The 6,312-nt window shown below is 43.7% G+C and overlaps 1 long non-coding RNA gene across 1 annotated transcript; it reads left to right on the forward strand.

Moving 5' to 3' along the window:
• The first annotated feature begins 751 nt into the window (after positions 1 to 751).
• Positions 752 to 4,155, forward strand: LOC117200099 (uncharacterized). The gene is made up of 2 exons (XR_004481529.2): positions 752 to 2,383; positions 3,861 to 4,155. It is a non-coding gene; the product is annotated as an uncharacterized LOC117200099 (long non-coding RNA).
• Positions 4,156 to 6,312: the final 2,157 nt, after the last annotated feature.

Genomic DNA, 6,312 nt, shown 5'->3' on the forward strand with positions numbered 1-6,312 from the left:
TGCAATGGAGCTGGGAGGTTCTAATGAGATTACCTATCTACAGACCCCAGCGCCTTTTGGAGGCTCCAGAAATGGCTGCTCACTGCCCCTTCTCCACACAGCTCTGAAGAAGGGAAAGGAGCTCTGTATCATTATCACTCCTCAACTACCTGTCATCCCTTGCGGAAGCTTTTCATGAGCCTCTTATCAGATCAAGATATCAGCATCGGTCTGGGAACAGGAAACTGCAGTGAAGCAAAGGGTCACTAAAGACAGAGACCTGGCAGAGGCAGCAAAATGCAGTGGTGAAGCATGTGACTCTGGAGGCAGATGGCTTGGGTGCCAACCCCAGCTTTAACTTTGTTGAGCTCTGGCCAAACCACAGTATTTCCTGTAGCTTCAGTTTCCCCATTTGGTATATGAGGGGTAAAATAGCATATGCTGCCTAGAATTTTTTTGAGAACGAAATGAGATCATCTGTGTCTCGTGTATAACACGAGTTTGTTCCAAAGTGAGCACTCAAAACACCTTTGATACGTAAGTTGTTTTCAAGTTTTTGCTACTTTAGTTTTTGTCTCTTTAGATGATTTTATTAGGATAAAGTTCCAGGGGAGGAATTACCGCCTCCTAAAATAGATTGCCAAATTGCTTTTAAAAGGGCCCAGCTCTCTTAAAAGGGCACCCGCGCCCTATTTGGTGATCCTGGGGGTGGGGGGAGGTGAGGGGAAATGGGAGGTTGGGGGAGCGGGGGAGTGGGGGCGTACTGGGAGGGAGGGAACAGGCGGCGAGAGGAAACGCGCAGCGGGGCTCAGTTGAGCAAAGCGGCTGCTCTCACCAGCGCAATGGCCACCTCAGTTGGGGACACATGGGGCGCCATGTCCTCCTCTCGGAACAGCAGGACTGGTGCGAGGTGTCTGGGCGGTGATGCAACTTGGCGCGGTGATGCAGGTTAGCGCTGCCCCTGCCGCAGGCCGCCATGGACCGCACAGACCCAGAGGGTCGCGAAGCACAAAGAGCGCTGTCTCTAGAAAACTCCAATGCTAACTCAACAGGGAAGACCCCCACGGGTGGCTTTCAGCCATGCAAATGAATCTTCCAACCGCATTATGAAACCATCAACGACTCCAGTTTCCTCAGTCTCAAAGAATGGGACAGTCACCACCGGTGAAACCCATAGTAACATCTAAAATGACAACAGGGGTCTCAACAGATATAACTTCCACCACCTTAGCGTCTACACCCAAAATAACAAGTGTTTCGAAAAACATCCCGGATGTCAATCAACACCCACAATGACTACAACCCACAGTAGTTACGTGACATTTGTTTCTTCATCGGTAACAATTACAGCAACTCTTAACTCTAAAGAAAATAAAAGATCAAAATTTGATACTGGCAGCTTTGTTGGTAGTATTATATTAAATTATGGAATTTAATCTATGCTTTACATTGGATGCAAAATGTACTATTCAAGAAGAGGCATTTGTTATAGACCCATCTGTGAACATGATGCCATCATTTAAGGAAATCCAAGAACCAACGGAAAGAAGAAAGATTGATGCAGCCCAGTCAATTAACTTTGTTTTATTGTTAGTTTAAAACAATATTCTCTTCTTGAAAAGAGTATTAACGAGCCAGCGCATATAATGTACAATGTATTATATGAATGTGTAAAGCTTCCTCACGATTACTAAAGGCAAAAAGGATTTGGATTTTTTGTGTGTGTGGGTGCTTTTTGGTTTTTTTTGCCACGCGACATGCAGGATCCCAGTTCCCCGACCAGGGATGGAACCCGTGCCCCCTGCAGTGGAAGCGCAGAGTCTTAACCACTGGACTGACAAGAAAGTCCCTGGTTTGACTTTTTTTTTTGTCTGTGTTGGGCCTTCGTTGCTGTGAGCGGTCTTCCTCTAGTTGCGGTGAGTGGGGGCTACTCTTCGTTGCGGTGCGCAGGCTTCTCATTGTGGTGGCTTCTCTTGTTGCGGAGCATGGGCTCTAGGCACGCAGGCTTCAGTAGTTGTGGCATGTGGGCTCAGTAGTTGTGGCTCACGGGCTCTAGAGCTCAGGCTCAGTAGTTGTGGTGCATGGGCTTAGTTGCTTCGTGGCATGTGGGATCTTCCCAGACCAGGGCTTGAACCCGTGTCCCCTGCATTGGCAGGTGGATTCTTAACCACTGTGCCAACAGGGAAGCCCCAAACCAGGTTTTAAGCATAATTTTAGTTTCAATGTCTCTTCAGAATGCATCACTATTTTATATGTTTTAAAGCTTAGTACTTGATTTGTGTGTGTGTGTGTGTGTGTGTGTGTGTTTGCCACGAGGCTTGTGGGATCTTAGTTCCCTGACCAGGATGGAACCCGTGTCCCTTGCAGTGGAAGTGCAGAGTCCTAACCACCACTGGACCACCAGGTAATTCCCAAAACTTAGTACTTGGTTTAGAAACAAAACACATACCAAAAACAAAAACAAAAACCCCAGAAAAAAACCAGATAAACCCAGAAAAAATACCTGGGCTTAACTCTGTTAGAGAGCTGTTGGAGAGGCTGTATTTTTATTAATAACTTCTTTTGAGCATTCCATGACAGTTGATATAATTTCAGTGAATTGCAATGTTTAACATGCTAATGTTTTAAAGACTTAGTTGTCAGTATTAACTAATAAGTTGGATTATTTGGTACCGTGAGAATATTCTCACCACTGCACACTGCTTCATTTCATACTTAGCTGTTAATTTCATATTTGGTGAATATTTTTAAGAGCTGTAGAGCTTCTTTCTATATCTGGAAATGTTTGGTGTAATGGAAACACACTTAAAAGAAAAAAAAAAGCCCATCATATGATTTCCAAAACAACACTTAGAATTCTGAGCTACTGATGAATGCTGTGTTTATCAAACCAGGGATTGTGGGGCTGCTTCACTGTCCATTTTACTCAAAGATTTGGGGAGACAGCATTTTTTTTTTTTTTTTTTTTTGCGGTACGCGTGCCTCTCACTGTCGCGGCCTCTCCCGCTGCGGAGCACAGGCTCCGGACGCGCAGGCCCAGCAGCCATGACTCACGGGCCCAGCCGCTCCGCGGCACGTGGGATCTTCCCGGACCGGGTCAACGAACCCGTGTCCCCTGAATCGGCAGGCGGACTCTCAACCACTGCGCCACCAGGGAAGCCCTAAAACCACTTTTTAAGTACTGAATGTCGTTATTTGCCTATAAAGTTTCCTATGCTTTGGGTTTGAAATAATTTAGTTATCTCTTTCCTCTGCATGTAAGTTGTATAATTTGTTACTTTCAAATACCAGCACTTCAACGCAGCCATTTTTTTTTTTTTTTGGTTATCTGCAAAAATTGAGGAAAACAGTGATGCAAACCAGAATTTCACTTTGGAGAACATTTCCTCAACATCACTTTATCTTCCTAATTATGTTTATTTAAGCAAATGTTCAATTTTGTTTGCATTCTTTGAGAATGTGTTTACTTGAGGATAAAATCAATCTAAGTATATGTCTAAATATTAGGCAGAATCCAATCTATGATTTTAAAATGTCCTTGGATAATCTATAAAATGAATAATTCAAATACAGATAAATGAGAGTTGGCAGTATATTATAGTGATAATTTTGTATTTTTCAGGAAAAAAATTAAAGCAAATTCCTGTTACCTTTTTTATTATAATGACCAGCTTTTGGTATTTCATTGTTACTGAGATCTATTTTTAGAATAAAATTGTGCTCTCCATCTTAAAAAAAAAAATGCTTTTAAAAGGGCTATGTCAGTTACAATGTCACCAGCAAATTGTGTAAATACTGGTTTTGTCACATCTTTGCCAGCACTGACCATTATAATTATTCTAAGTGTCTCATAGTTGACTTAGTTTTTGTTCCTTTCACAGCATAGGTGAACAGGGTGTGCCAATAAGTAAAAGTTCATCAGGACTGAGGAGGGATCGTTTCTTTGAAGAGGGAACTTAGAAAGAAAAACACATACACACACTTTGTAAATATCCTGAAAATTGAGGATGTTGTTCTTCCTGTCCACTGCAGCTACTTCTCTTTTCTGAGACATCGATTTCTATATAACTTGTTCAGTTCCCTTGGCTTTGACACTTGTAGATCTGGAATGTGGAAGTACCCTGAATGATGATGATGATTTAACAGCTTGAGATAAACATTTGATGAACTTTCAGATCAATTTCTATGTCTCTTTGAATATGCATTTTCTCATGAAAACTTTCCAAATCAGAGGAGAAGCTGAAATTTCTCTAGAAAATTATTGAAGATGATGAGACTCAGTTTCTCCATCTGTAAAATGGGAGAGGGAGGTTGGGATGAGATAATGTCCAAAGAGAAGCTTCATGGGTTTGCAAAGACCTGCAAGGACTTGGTTGGCAAAACATGTCTTGAGACGAGGAGGATTTAATCCAAGAACAAACAGCATCGTGATTCTTGATGTCCTGCTTGTTCATCCCAGGAAATTATCAAATGACAAGGAGTTAAGTAACCAAGAGAAGGGAAGTGGAGCTAGAGTAGGCCAGAAGCCATAGATCCACTGTCCTCCATGCCCCATCACATCGTTAGAGATATTGAGAGGGACTCGTGAGTCGCCCACTCTCCAGGATCTGGGAGTTCAAGCCAGTTTTACTTAACTTCCCAAGAATTACTGTTTGCTCCATCTCAGCAGCCCCTTGCTTTTTTCATTTCATTGAATCTATCATTTACATGATTTTGCATTCGTCTTTGGCATTTTTACTGGCTACTACCTGTCTCCCTTACTAGAGTATAAACTCTCTGAATTTAGGGAATACATCTGTCTCATTCATTGTTGTATCTCTAGTTTCTGGAAGATGCTAGATGTTCAAGGAATATTAATGCAGTGACAGGTGACCCTAGTGGGCTGGAGATGTGGGGGACATCCAGGCTGCCAAGTCACGGGTTACATACATTCATTTCCTTTCTAAAAATGGTCCTCTACCATATGTAACTGGAAGAGATGGGATTTGAAAATAGGCAGGCTGACTCCAGAATCCATGTGCTTAGCCATGAGGACTTGCAGCTGTGCAAAGGAAGACCATGTGGCCATTAAATCCATGTGGCAGAAGAATATTTATTGACATGGGAAAATATTCACAATATGTTGGTGAGTGAGAGCATCACATTTCAAAATACAGCACTAACCATCCAGGGTTGTTGGGAGGATTAAATGAGTTAATACAGGGAAAGCACAGAAAACAGTGCCTAGCACATGGAAAGTTCTTGATAAGTGTTGCCCAAGTAGTTGGTGAGGCATCTCTCATCTTCAGGGTTTCTTAGGGAGAAGTCAGGCCCCAGGCCACAGTGTGGAGAGGCACCCTGCTCTTGAAGAACTGCCTCCCTAGGTTTGAAATAATGTATGCTGTTCCTCTCCACCTCTCTCCCTTCCACCCTGGGCTGGTAAGATGGTGGGAACAACAGTACAGACAACGGCTCTCTCCAAAGATATCTCTTTATCAAATCTCCCCTTTCTGCATTCGGACCACTTTTTAATATCCTTGATCTGGCTGAGAGGTCTGAAAATGGTAATAAAGCTGATTCTATACTTTTCCTCTGTAACTTCTATGTAGGAGGTAGCCTCACATTCACTTTGGGATATGATATCCATGTACTGGCATCTCTGTAGAAACAGAGGTGGGGAAAGGCCCCATTTCAACATCCTATTACATGACTGCAATTATGACCTTGGGTTCTGTAAGACCTCTGGGCTCTCATAATACGTTCTTCCTTTTTAGTTTGAGTGGGTTTCTTCTACTTGCAAACAAGTGATTGCTCACCAAGGCATAGGTCCTAAAGATCTGAGCTTGGATGGGGCATTCCTCCTGAAGTGGGCAGGAATAAGAGGAACCAGAGCAGAGAGTCTGAGTTAAAATCCCCCACAAGTTCAAAGGGCAGAAAATGGAAGTCAGAGTTAAGGGTCAGGGCCAGGCCCCAGAGCTGAACTTCAATTAAAGAGGAGAAGGTTGAATTCAAAATGGGCTTCCCTGGTGGCGCAGTGGTTGAGAGTCCGCCTGCTGATGCAGGGGACACGGGTTCGTGCCCCGGTCCGGGAAGTTCTCACATGCCGCGGAGAGGCTAGGCCCGTGAGCCATGGCCGCTGAGCCTGCGAGTCCAGAGCGGCCCACGTACCGCAAAAACAAACAAACAAAACAAAGTGAGGTGGTGTCCTGGGCAATGGACAGTGGGTGTCCTGGGTGGTGTCCTGCTTTTCACAATTTTGCTTTTCAGACTCTGTAGCTTGTGATGTGCAGTTGGCTTAAAGGTACAAGGACAAGGATGGCAGCCACCAATATCTCCAGGCCCCTGGCTTTCGGT

The sequence above is a fragment of the Orcinus orca genome, chromosome 1 (genome assembly GCF_937001465.1).
Source record: "Orcinus orca chromosome 1, mOrcOrc1.1, whole genome shotgun sequence".
In the NCBI taxonomy this organism is placed as follows: domain Eukaryota; kingdom Metazoa; phylum Chordata; class Mammalia; order Artiodactyla; family Delphinidae; genus Orcinus; species Orcinus orca.